Source organism: Gossypium hirsutum, chromosome D06 (genome assembly GCF_007990345.1).
Source record: "Gossypium hirsutum isolate 1008001.06 chromosome D06, Gossypium_hirsutum_v2.1, whole genome shotgun sequence".
Taxonomy (NCBI): Eukaryota; Viridiplantae; Streptophyta; class Magnoliopsida; order Malvales; family Malvaceae; genus Gossypium; species Gossypium hirsutum.
In genome coordinates, this window is record NC_053442.1 from 61,898,610 (window position 1) to 61,911,936 (window position 13,327).

The 13,327-nt window shown below is 31.3% G+C and overlaps 2 long non-coding RNA genes across 2 annotated transcripts; one reads left to right on the plus strand and one right to left on the minus strand.

The window, feature by feature from the left end:
- Positions 1–4,893: 4,893 nt before the first annotated feature.
- LOC121218609 (uncharacterized) lies at positions 4,894–6,856 on the minus strand. Its single transcript, XR_005915095.1, has 2 exons — positions 6,627–6,856; positions 4,894–5,178 (listed from the first exon to the last, which is right to left on the minus strand). It is a non-coding gene; the product is annotated as an uncharacterized lncRNA (long non-coding RNA).
- Positions 6,857–9,736: 2,880 nt separating this feature from the next.
- LOC121218611 (uncharacterized) lies at positions 9,737–10,652 on the plus strand. Its single transcript, XR_005915096.1, has 2 exons — positions 9,737–10,222; positions 10,375–10,652. It is a non-coding gene; the product is annotated as an uncharacterized lncRNA (long non-coding RNA).
- The last annotated feature ends 2,675 nt before the right edge of the window (positions 10,653–13,327 follow it).

Here is a 13,327-nt window from a genome sequence, read left to right on the forward strand (position 1 = left end):
CAATTCAATTAACAACATTATCAATATATACAATTGATAGAGATGATAAAATAAAATCGTATAAAATATATTAGAATGAAGCTTTGGTTGAGTGGTAAGGTTAATGTTTTACTTATTCAGTTGATGTGGTTTCAAATCTTAACATGTGTATTTTTATATAAAAAGAATAAATTATCCTAAAATAATATAACTTATTTTAATTATAGAAGGACATTTTTATAATCTCAATAAAGGACTTTATAAATGATATAGATAAATATTTAATCAAGAAATTAACTTCGTCACTGTATTAACCGAGAAATGTCAATAAAAGACTTTATAAACAGTATAGATAAATATTTAACCAAGATAATAACTTTCTTACTAGATTAACCTAGAAATATAAAATCCCTCAAAATATCGAGTGAATAAAACCAACTCAAAATTAATATGGGGATGGGTTTATTGGTGTATATTTTGTGTTCGGTCAAATATATTGTTAGTCCTTATAACATAAAATTTAGTCTTTATACTTAAAAAGTTGAAAGTTTAAGTTCTTTTACTTTCTGGTTTAAAATTTTTAATCATATCATTAACATTGTTAGTATTTTCTGTAAATTTCTGTCAATTTGGCATGTTAATTTTGACTATCCTTATATGACATTGACAGAAAATAAAGATGTTTTTTAAAACTTTATAAAATTTAATTTCTGCTTAAAAAATTTCTGGCTTCCCCTTTTTCTCTTTGATGATATCCAAAGTTAATGCGAGGTTAATCAACCCTTTCTTGTGCTTTTTCTTTTTTCACTTGAACGGTCTCTATTTGTTTATCTGGCTAACTCATCTACATTTACCTTATTAGCTGTCTGATTTTGTACTGTGCTGGAGGCAGAATTGTGGGACATTTTTCATGGTCTTTCCATTGCTTGGGAGAAGGGATTCAAGAAGGTAGTGCTGGAATGTGACAGTTCCCAAGCTGCCCAGCTGTTGAATGATGGCCAGGCTGCTTCTGATAACTTGGCATTGGTTAGAAATACACTAGAACTGTGCGGACGTGGTTGGGATATTTGCATTGTCCATCTCCCTCGGAGTGCGAATTAAGCGGCTGGCAAAACAGGGGTTTAACATGGCAAATTTTTGTTTTCCCTCCTGCTGGTGCTTGGAATTTGCTTTGCCAGGATGTTTTGTAGATATCATACTAATAAATATTGGGTGCAATGATAAAATACATTGCACTCTTAAACAAAAAAAAACGTAGGTTTAAATGTTAAAGACGACATTCTTGAAAAAAATAGTCATCAACTTAGAAAATAAATAATAAAACAAACGTGAAAACAAGTAAAAAAATGTCATTGTTTATTATTATAATAATAACTTAATTATTTTAAATTATTTAAGTTTTGAAATAATCTAAAAATTCATTTCAAGTTTTCCAATAAAATATGTATATGGTTTACTAGTTTTGGAAAATACTCAAAACCATATTTATTAATCCAATATTAACCATACTTAAAATTATTATTCTATAACTCTTAAATTAGTAAGAACAGTAATATAATGTGTTATACATCAGTGATTACTAACCCAAGTCCTAGATCTAACTTGCAAGGCAAGCTCGTGGATCTAGCTTGCACGAACTGAGTGAGGATTGCGGTCCCAGTTCGCATATACCCAGGATGCTCGCTGAAGGCCCAAGGTGTTCACAAAAGGGAGATCACGTGTTCTGCAGGCGACCCAGAGTGAAACACGTGTCCAGTGGGCTTAAAGCCCACTCAAAATGTCAACCCCAGGGACAGAGAGGACTGTGTATACTACAGACAATCCAGGGTGAAAAACGTGTCCAGCAAGCTTGAAGCCGGCACGACATGTCATTTCTAGGAACAATGGAGACAAGACAAAATAGTGATTCAAGTCATAAAGCTGTGATAGTATAAATACCCAGATATTCCTATTGATGAGATATAAAAAAAGAGTTACTCAACCGTATGTAAGATTTATGTTTTGAAGCCTAATTATTTTAAATTTTGTTAAAAATTTCCATTGTTCGGTCTTTACTCATTTGAAATTTTCTTTTTATTTTTTTTAAAGAAATTAGGATATCCACCGTTGACAACATAACAGTGATTAATTCTTTTGTCGTAAATGTTTTTTAAATAAGTAAACAATTAGCCATAAAATATACTCTATTTCCATAATTAAATAAAGATCAAACCCTTGACCAAATTCATATTTTTTTTATTATAAAATAAAACGAAACATAATTTCAAATTTATATTAAAAAAAATCAAATTGTAACAGCTATTTATGTGTAACGATAAAAAATGGAATGAAAAACCTAAAACAAATCAAAATCAGCCTATGCTTGAGACCTTCACCTTAGCACAATGCTTTTAAATTAAGCTAAAAAGCCCTTATCTTTATCATATAAACCTTTCAAAAACTTACCACAACTTAATTTACTCGTTTCTCTAATCTATTTCATGTTTCTTCTTTGCATGCTGGTGCGAGAGGTGTTAAGTTGACAATTTTTGATGAAATTTGCTGATTAATATTGGATTAGAAATTTTAAATTGAAAAGGTAAGAAAATTGAATTTTTTAACTTTTTAAGTATAGGGATTAAATCTCAAATTCTGAAAAAATATATGGACTAATGATATATTTTAACCTTTATATTAACTGTGTGTAATATTTTCCATTAAAAAAATTATGTATTTCTCAAATTTCTTAAAGTATCTATGTTTGACGCGTATTCAGACATGAAAACACATGAATATGATTCTCTAATGGCCATTCGAATACAAGTAAAAATTCGGAAAATTCTCAACATACCCATGTTAATCCTAGATCCCTATCCAACACTCAAACTCGAGTTTTAGAAACTTAGCACTTTTTGATTACTCCGAAATATGTCTGACAAACTTCTTATACTTTTTGACATCACAAACATTATAATTAAAATTAAATATGTTTATGGGTCGGAGCGGATCGAATTTGGGTTAGCGAATTTGGGTTAGACTTAAATATGATATTAACATACTTTATGTTTATTCAAGTCCTGCTTGACCCGAAATAATCTAGGCCTGAAATTTTGCCCAAACTAGCTCATATTTGCAAAAGACTAACCCAATCTCATTTTAGCTCTATCCATATTATTTTTTAAATTTAAAAATATATATTTATTTTATTTTATTTTAATATTTAACTATTTTATACATTTTTTATTTATTAACATTTTTATATAGTTATCTTAACATTTTTTTTAATATTTACATTAGAGTAGTATTATATATTTAGTATACGTTTATTTTTTTAAATGTGTTCTAAATTACATAATATATAAAAGTAACATAATATAAAGAATTATATACTTAAAATGGGTCAAGTTAGGCTAGGTTCGGGCCTTGAATATTCAAGTCTGAGCTTCACCCATATTTAAACGAGTCTAATTTTTTTGCCAAGCCTATTTATTAAGTTTAATATTTTTGCCCAAACCCTCCTAAATTTCAGACGGACTTTCGGACCTAGACGGGTAACCCGATCTATTAACAGGTCAAATTAAAACTCTACTTTTATCTTTACGCATCTGAACTGCTAGGTAAAAATATGGATGGTTTATCCAATTTTTTAGGTCAATTAAAAAGTTATCTTGGGAACCAAAAAAAAAATGATTGGTTCAATCAATGGATTACTTTGCATAAGTAGTAAGAGATGTTCCTTCTTGAAGAATGATGATACATTGAGAATACATATTTGTAATCCTCTCATAGGAGAAATTATGGAGCTTCCGCATTGTTATGATGATTTTCTTGTCGGCATTGGCTTTGGGTTTTGTCATAAATTCAATGACTATGAAGTGGTAAGGTTAGCTATAGTTCTGCTTCGCTTTATCAAAGGTTCAGGTTCAAGTTTGTAGTTTAAACATGAATTTTTGGAAATCGATGAAAACGGTAAATTTAGGGTGGGATTTGTTGTCTTCATATCGAGGCTACGGGTGTTTCGATGGTGCTTTTCATTGGCAAGGACTAAATTTATGAAAATTATCCAAACCATCGAATCATTTCAATTTGATGAGGAGGTTTTTCGAGAGATTGATTTTTCGAATGATCTAGACTTCCATGATGATGTTAACTTTTTTATTATAGAATATCGAAACTTCTTCTCTTTAATGGTCAACAACGCTGACAAAATGTGAATGTTTATCAGGTATGGGTGATGAAAGAATATGGCGTATCGGATAGGTGGATTAAACAACTCAACATTAAGTATCATCTCACAAGATTTACTAATACTTACTTCACTTATCAACTTTGTTGAATATGATGAAAAACTTCTTCTCTTTTAACATAGCCATCACACATTTGTTTGATATGATACCAAAACCAAGCAAATTGAAGGGGAACTCCACTTATTGTTACAATAGCATTTCATTCATTGCGGAGAAAGCTTGGCTTTATTGTGTGGGGTGTGCCTCATATTCTTCTCCCAATTAAACTCTATGATTTCTATTTAGGGGTGACAAGATTTAATTGCTTATGAGTTTAATGAGAGTTTTGTGATAATTATAGATAATATTTTATACCCTTTGATGAGTGTCTTATTTGATTTAGAATTTTGTTTACCGGTTTACTTTGTGATTTTGAGCTTTTTATTCGGGGATTTGGATAATGTAGTCTAGTATATTTAGATTTATTTTCTTCATATTGCACTCTTGTTTGTTTACTCAGTTAGTGAAAAGCTAAAGCCTCATTTACCTGTGGTCTTTCCCTCTTTGAGGGTTTTACACATAAAGTATTTGTGTTCGCCTTCTCCATATTTACTCGTATATTGTTTATACGAGTCGGTCCCCAACACATTGTCAAGGAAGTACGATTTCTTTCCAATAATGAGTTTAAATTTACCATTAGAGTTAGTGATTAGTGATTCATATTTTTATATTTTATTATTTTTGAAGGATTTATTAGCCGAATAGATGATGATCTCCTAGCCTATTAAGCCTGACCCGCCGTGACTTAAGAAAGTGAAATGTCGAGCTTTAATATCGAACAGTGCAGAAATTAAAACCCCTACCAATGACCGATGAACATCTCTATCTTGCTTGTTTTCGTAAACAACAATTGTTGAACAATGATTATACCAGGATCAAATCAAACCCTTGACAATGATCAATGAACTCTCACCTGTTGAACCTGGTCTCGGCCCTGTAAATGATGCTAAGAATTATGGTCAACACAAAGTATTATAGCTATAACATATGCAAAGATGGCACCATCACACATTGTTGAACCCATATTGTTGTACCATATGAAAAGATAGCAACACATTGTATGATACCTACAACATATGAAAAGATGGCAAGCAAAAGGCCATCACACATGGTTCTACTTTAGAAGCAGTATCGTAATCATTCTCCATAGATTCATAGCTGTTTAAGTCCAAATAACGACATTAACTTCACTTTTCTATATTTTCTGATACATTTGGATAATTGTATCCCATAACCATGTCAAAGTATATGTTAGCGTAAAAATAAAGAGTTTTTTTTTCTTCAATCGAAATCATAATTACAATTACAAGTAATACATCTAAATAGTTAGAACAAAAATCAATCATTACAATACACAATCCATCTGATTGTTAGACAGACTGATTGCTAGGCTAGCTGCATGTTTTTTTGTTCATTAAGACTAGCTGCATGTTTATCTACCTGGGTACTACTATATTCATATATTGTATCTCAACTCATACTATAAAAGATAGTATAGGAAAATGATTGTGCTAATGCATATAAAATTCGTGTTTGAATGCGGTTAATTGAGCTAAGGGGGCGGCAGGAGCCCGGCTCCTCTAAAATGAATTTTTTTTCATTAAAGGTAAAATTACGCTTTGACCTTCTAAAAATAAAATTTAATTTGATCTTTTAAAATTATAAAGATATAAGCTATTAAAATGATGAAATTATATTTTTACTACTATAAAAATTATAATTTAATTTTAACACTGTAAAAAAATTTCTGACTCCACTCTAGGTTAACTTATTTTTGTTCGAATCTAAGCTTCGAGTGACATCCCTCATAAGCTTGTCAAAATGATGCGTCAAAAGAATAAACAAAGTTAAAATCATGGAAAAAAGTTTAAGTATTGCAAATAATAATAATAATAAAATTTGTTCCAAGTACACTATATATAACGTAATAAGTCAGTAAGTTCGTCACTCACTTGCGGAAACAAACTAGGGCAGGCCACTATGCAATATGCTGGGCAAGTTTAACAGTAGCAGATGAAGTGGTGCCTCTACCATTATAATGTTGCTGAAGTAGAATGCATGCAAATTGTTGATAGCAGATGCACACTAAAATAATGTGTTCATACTCCTACATTCAACTTAAAACAAATATAGTATTTTGGTTACGGAAAAGTCAGCAATATTTTTTTTTATGTTATTGTAAGCACTGATCTGAATTCTCAATAATTAATTTAAATCTAATTAACTAACTAGTCAAAAATAAAGATGTAGGACAACCCACAAATTTATACAAGATGAGAATCGAACATAAATCTCAAAGTTATTAACGCCTCAACCTTACCATTAAGTTAGGGTCTCACTGACCGGAAAAAAAGTCATACAAGAGAAGAGAGAATAACAAACCACTTGTAATGGTCACCGTCCACCAAAGAGCAGCAACTCCACGGTGCAGAGCGAACCGCTCGAGGCACATCATGCCTGGAAGGGTGCAGAACTGAGATGGAAGAGTTCAGAATGTCCTAGACTGTGGTAGACACATCTAGTACTCGTTGGTAAAGTCTAGAAGGCCCGGAACATTTTGAAAAGTTATGGAAAGGGATGGACCCTTGTGGAATAGGGTAGAAGGTTTCAGGAGATCTAGAAACACCCACTTGTATATAACATTAAATATTGTTAAGTGGGAATATTCTAGACACATGATGTATACCATCAGATGGAGTTTATGTTAACCGTTAATTTTGAAAAACTTGACCTATAAATTGGAACTCTTTGAATAATAAAATTTCCTAGCATTTCTCCCAAAATATATCTGTGATTGTTTGCAATATAACATAATCCAAACATTTAATTATATTTTTTTCCTTTTGTAGTTTGTTCTAATAATAATTGATATTTAATGAATAAACCTTAAATATATCACTTTCAAGAACATGGTTCAACGCCATTAATTGAGGTTAATCTTCGCATCCATTCATCTCGTAACGTAGAGTATTTTTATCTTATAAATAACTCATACTTCAAGTTTATTCTCCTTAAATTGATACTCATGCATAAGTCACATTGTCTTCATAGTTTTATATTTTCTATGTTTTTTTTCCATCATGGTCATTATTACTACTATATTCGTAAAATTTTAGTATTTTCAAAAACTCTATTTCTTGACTATCATCATCCAAAACAAGTCTACCCCTGTAGACGGTTTCCAAAACCCACCATTACCGCTTTGCACAACCCTTTTAGGTTTTATCCCATCACCATTGTTTTGAGTAATCTTTTCTCGAGGCCAAACACAATCCGTTTATTTGAATCCAAAAAGAAAAAGTAAGCTTGCTTGAGTAAGCATCAAAACCTTATAAGCTCACTATATTGATGGCCTAAAACATCCCTCACATGACTACAGTTGACAATCAACATAAGAAGGTAAATAAAAAGTATTTCCGCATCACTAGGGTCCAACACCATACTTGGAGGAGCAATCATAATTTTATTAATGGTTTTAAAGTAATTCTTTGTTTCTTGAATTTTATGAATTGCCTAAAATATTTATTTTCATTACAAAATTCTTGTCATACAAGGAACATCACATGAAGCGAAATAATTAATTAATGAAAATTCTTATTATGGGTTGTGTTATTTTACTTACAAATAAGATCTCATTCATCATTTGAAATTTATCAAATATCTATACTGCATTAATTGGGTTTCAATTTAAATCAAATATCCATTAATTTTAAACATATAATAAAAAAATTCATCCAATCAAAAGTTTAAAACTGACCTCAATCATTTACATGAGATTTAAATGATTTAAACCGTTCAATAATAGTTCATAAAATAAATAACCGAACTAATCCAATTATCTAATTATCCAATTAAAATCAATCTACCCATTCTTACTTAATGAACAATTAACTCTTTCCCTTATCCCAAAACTAGACCTCCATAACTTGTATTTTCAACCAAGTAATTTGAAACCTAAAAGAATACCTAGATTCTATTCAAGGCCATAATATAACTATTTCTATATTGAAATTTAAAAAAAAAATTTAAAATCCTGCATTTCATCAACCAAATCTAATGTATCAAACACAAAAAATTTAAGCTAAATTTCACCCAACCCAACAGACAGAACATGCATTTTACACCAACCTTAACTTGAATCTGAACTCTTTTCTTATAATCCTTGTAGAGACTATAATTTGAGTGACTAAACCTATTTCAAGGGCTACAATTTCACATCTCACTTCTAAATGTTCATTAATGGAAGTCACAGCATCTTGCACTCCTCTAATGGCTTCCTTGAGAGCATTATTATACTCGGCAGTTGCTTCTGGTTCTTCGGTTTCGGCAGCTTTTGTTATCTCATGGAGATGCACGCATTCATACTCTATTGGCTTCTTAAACGAGCAATTCTAATGGTTCACTAGACACTCCGATGGACCACCTGCCTTCTTTAATAACTGAATGGTGGTAGTCTTCATATATATTGAATATATAATAAATCGTCGACAAAGAATGCTGGATTTTACAATAAGGCATGGATTAGACATGGGTAGTAAAATTGATGAAAAACAATATCTATCATACATATAACAAAAAATTGAGTTTTATTGAAAAAATTAAAACTTTCGGAAATGGCGTAAACAAATACAATTTGTCAAAGTTTTTGATGTATTTTTTTAGTTTTTACCGCTATTTCACTTTAATTATTAATTTTTTACCAGATATCAATACAAAAAAAAAAGATAATTTTTTGGGTGATCAAAATGAAACCAACCTAAAAGTTCAATGACCAAAATAAAAGTGTAAACATAATGTTCCATTAGAGATTCAATGCTGGGTAACTAAAATAAAAGTGCCCTAAAAATTGAGTGATAAATTTGCTAGGATTTCATTTGGAGTGACCAAAATTCTACTATTAGTCACTTTACTTTGCAAAAGTTGTGGATTTAGTCAATCTACTTTTATTTGGTCATTTTTAGATTTAGTCCTGTACTTTTCACATTTTAAAATTTTAGTCATCACCAAAATAATACCGTAAAATTCATTGTGTAAAGTTCTATTATTTTCAAAATTTCATGCGCCAAACATATTATCATATGTGTAACGTCATGTCAACTTATTATTTCCACATCTTACTCACTAAAAATCCAGTTAATGGATTAATGATTATCATTTATGTCCATATTAAAATTTCAAAACTCGACAAGTATAAGGACTTATAATGATACAATTGGAGAATATGAACTAAAACTACAACTATACGCATGGTACAAGACTAGTAATTAAAATTAAACAAACATATTTAACTATTACTATTTGGGTCAAGACTAATATTTTAATTTTTGAAAAGTACAGGGACAAAAATTGACCAATTCAAAAAGTATAGGACTAAAAGTGATCAAATAAAAGGATAAGAACTAAATACACTACTTCCGTAAAATCCAGGGACTAATAGCGGAATTTAACCCATATGATAGGTTATAAATCGGTGAGTCCCCTTTTTTTTCATTTGAATTTTTCCGTTTCTGAGTTCCATTGGTCAAACTAGCAATTGCAAGTTCTTTTCTTTTCCTAATTGTAAAATTGAAAAAGGGCATTCGCAGATAGGGTTTTGAAAAAAAATCCCTAAAATGCACAACGGAATCGGACTGAACACCCCTAGGGGGGTCAGGCACCAATGGTTACATTCAGAGCAACAAATTCTTTGTAAAGCCGAAGACGAATCGGGTAACCCATTCCACCAAGCCATTCGAGGCAGATCAAGGCACCGCAGGTCTCACCACCAGGAAACCTAACAAGGAAATCCTCGAGCATGATCGCAAGCGTCAGATTGAGCTCAAGCTCGTGATTTTGGAAGATAAACTAGCCGAACAAGGTTACACTGAATCTGAGATCGCTGATAACCTTGTCGAAGCTAGGAAGGCTCTCGAAGATGCTCAACAAGAGAAAGACGAAGAAGAAGGAGAAGTCATACCAATCCCTACTCGCCAGCAAAAGTAAATTCTTGTTTATTTATTGATTAATTCATGTTTTGGAGGTTTTGGTTTTCGGTTACGCAGGCTCACCAAGTGGATCATTAGTTTTCGGATACACAAACTCATTATTGATTTATGTTCTTTTATTATTTATTGATTCATTCATGTTTTAGTGGTTAGGTTTTCGGATACACAGACTCACCGCCGCAAGGAAGGAGTAGCAGATGGAGACCTTTAGGGCTGCTCTCGGTATTGGAGCTTCTGAATCTGGGCTTCCCCCTCTGCCAAATCCTCTAAACAACATCGATGAGCGGTCACATAATTGTGATTAGGATTTAAGGTATAACCATTAGGGTAAGAAAAATAGTAATAGTAAGATTAAATATTGTAATTATAGTATTAGATATTGTAGCACTATAACGTAAAATAAAAAATTAAACGCATTATACTATACCCACTGTTCATTTGAATCCACTCTCGCTCAACTTTCATTCTCATCATTCAATGACACAATTTCTTCCATGAAAAACGGTTCATTAAGCATCAAAGAAACCTTTTACAAACAATTTCCTATTCTTGCACGGTTTCATAAAAATTTTAGAACCATAAATGTTCAAAGTACATTCTTATCACCCAAAGATGCAATTCTTGTCAATCGAACACGAATATATGAATTATCAACTGATCTAAAATTGCTAAAAATTCTTATTTAAAAGAAAATTTTTGAGGGATATATTTTGTAATTTAAATAAAAATTTTATATAGCTTTTTAAGTTTATTGTTTTTGACAAATAATAAAATTTTAAATTTGATTTTAAAATGGGATAAACTTTAACATGCAAATAGATCAAAAGTTTAAAAGTTTTTAATAGGTGCTGCTAAGACGATTGGTGCCACTTTTTTTTATCCGATCTAAAAAGGATAATTACTTCATCAAGTCCCTAAACGTTTTATATAATTATATTTCAATCCACCCAAAAAAATTATTATTTTTTAAACTAACCAATAGTTGGAGAAGGTAACATCAATGACAATAGCGTCACCGACGTTTGCTGTTCAGAACAGATTATTTATGTACATAACTTTTAAAGTAGGCCATTTTATAAATAATCAAAAGTTTTAAGTCATTTTTATAAAAAGCTGAAAAAAATTGAACTAAAGGAATGGGTTTCAAGAACTAATCCAAACAAATCATCAAATCCAAATCAAATTTAGGGGTTTCTTTTGGGGGGTGGGGAGCAAAAGGAAATGAAGGAGGCTTTCGTTTTAAGCTTGATCTCTACGCTGTGGTATTTCAAGGAATTTGCGAAGTTTTCTTCTTCAATCTTTTGCAGTCACGTCTTCGTCTAGAAAACTGGAAATTGAAATGCTTCGTATTTATTATGGAGAACGTAAAATGTGGAGCAGTGCAGAAATCGAAACCCCTTCCAACGACAGATGAACACCTCTATCTTGCATGACCATACCAGGCTCAAAAGTTGAAAACCTGGTGAATGATGCTAGGAAATAAGCTCAAATCCCTGAACAATGATCAATGAATAAGTGTACTCTCATCTATCGAACCCCATCTCGGCCTGTTCTCGCAAACAAGAATTGCTGAATTCTGATCATACCAAAGCTGAAAAGTTAAAACCCTGTAAATGATGCTAAGAATTAGGGCCAACACATTGTATTATAGCTACAACATATCAAAAGATGGCACCATCACTCATTGATGAACCCATGTTGTTGTACTTTAGGAGCCGTATCCTAATCGTTTTCCATGAATTCAAGTTTTTGGATCTGTAAATACTTTCTTTATCTCTAGGTAATATATTTATCACTACATCTAATATTAATGAGTAAATAATTTGTTCTAATTTTACTAAACTGAAGCAATTCGAAACACAGTTAAACCAAACATATATATCACCAAAATAAAACAAAACTCTAAGAAAGAAACCAATTTTGACTATCAAAATATGCATTAGAGCAAATGTTACTGTTAGAGTTGTGTGATCCAAATTTCTATTAAAGAAATCCATGTGTTTTATTTTTCTCTTCTTATTGCTTTGTGATCTTTCTATATTACAATTATCGACGTTCAGCTTTATCAATTACAAAACAATGGAAGTTTTTATGAGCTAGATGATTATCTATTAGCTTATTAAACACGATGTGAACAACAATTGTTTGAACTTTAATAATAACACCCTATTTAGATTCGAGCGTAAGTGTCATATGTGAATATATTTAATTTTAGTTTCTAAATGATCATACACTAGAAAAGCACTAAACTTCATAACTTTGCTTAGGTAAGCCCTTATATTGTTCTCAAATAAGTCCTTGTCTTTTTTTTTTTTTTGCTTCATTCAAATTATTTTGTTTAAAAGCAACAGAACTGTAATTCCAGTTAAACAATACAATTGTCACAAAAGCTATTATAACATGAAAACCAGGCATTCCAATCACCAATTTAACATTCACTACCATGCCTTGAGCATAACCCTGTGATTTAATACCTGTTGTCGCTAATGTTTCTGCCATTTCATTGCCATGCTGCTCTGCTTTTGAAAATGCTATCTTACCCACACAGGCTAGTCTCCTTTCCGTATTTGTGAATGTAGTTTGTTGCGACCAAGTTCTCTTTATCCTTTTATTTGTATCTAGAAAACTGATTCGAGTAGACTATCAAATAAGCCTTTAGCCTATCATCTATATCCAAATATAAGCACTTAAGAGCTTGTTTCAATACAAATTGAAGGTTTGAGAGTTCAATGTGGGTAAAAATTAAAGGATAGAAGGTTATTTTGTACCCATATAAATTTGTAACAATAATTACATGCAAATAGAAAAATTCAGGCTTCGTTCATCCAAATCGATAGAAAAATAAACATTAAGGGTCTGTTTGATTGAAGGAATTGATTTTCCGGAAAATCATTTTTAACTTTTCCAGCGTTTGATTGGCGGAAAACATTTTCCATTTGGAAAATAAACTCCAAAACAAGGGAAAATGGGTTACATTTTAGGGAAAATGTCTTACCCTTTCAATTTCCGTAAGACATTTTCCGTGCTCTCCTCTCTATCGCCTCCTTCATTCCTTCCTTCATTTCCGGTAGAAAATTGCTTCTGTTTATCGATTTTCTA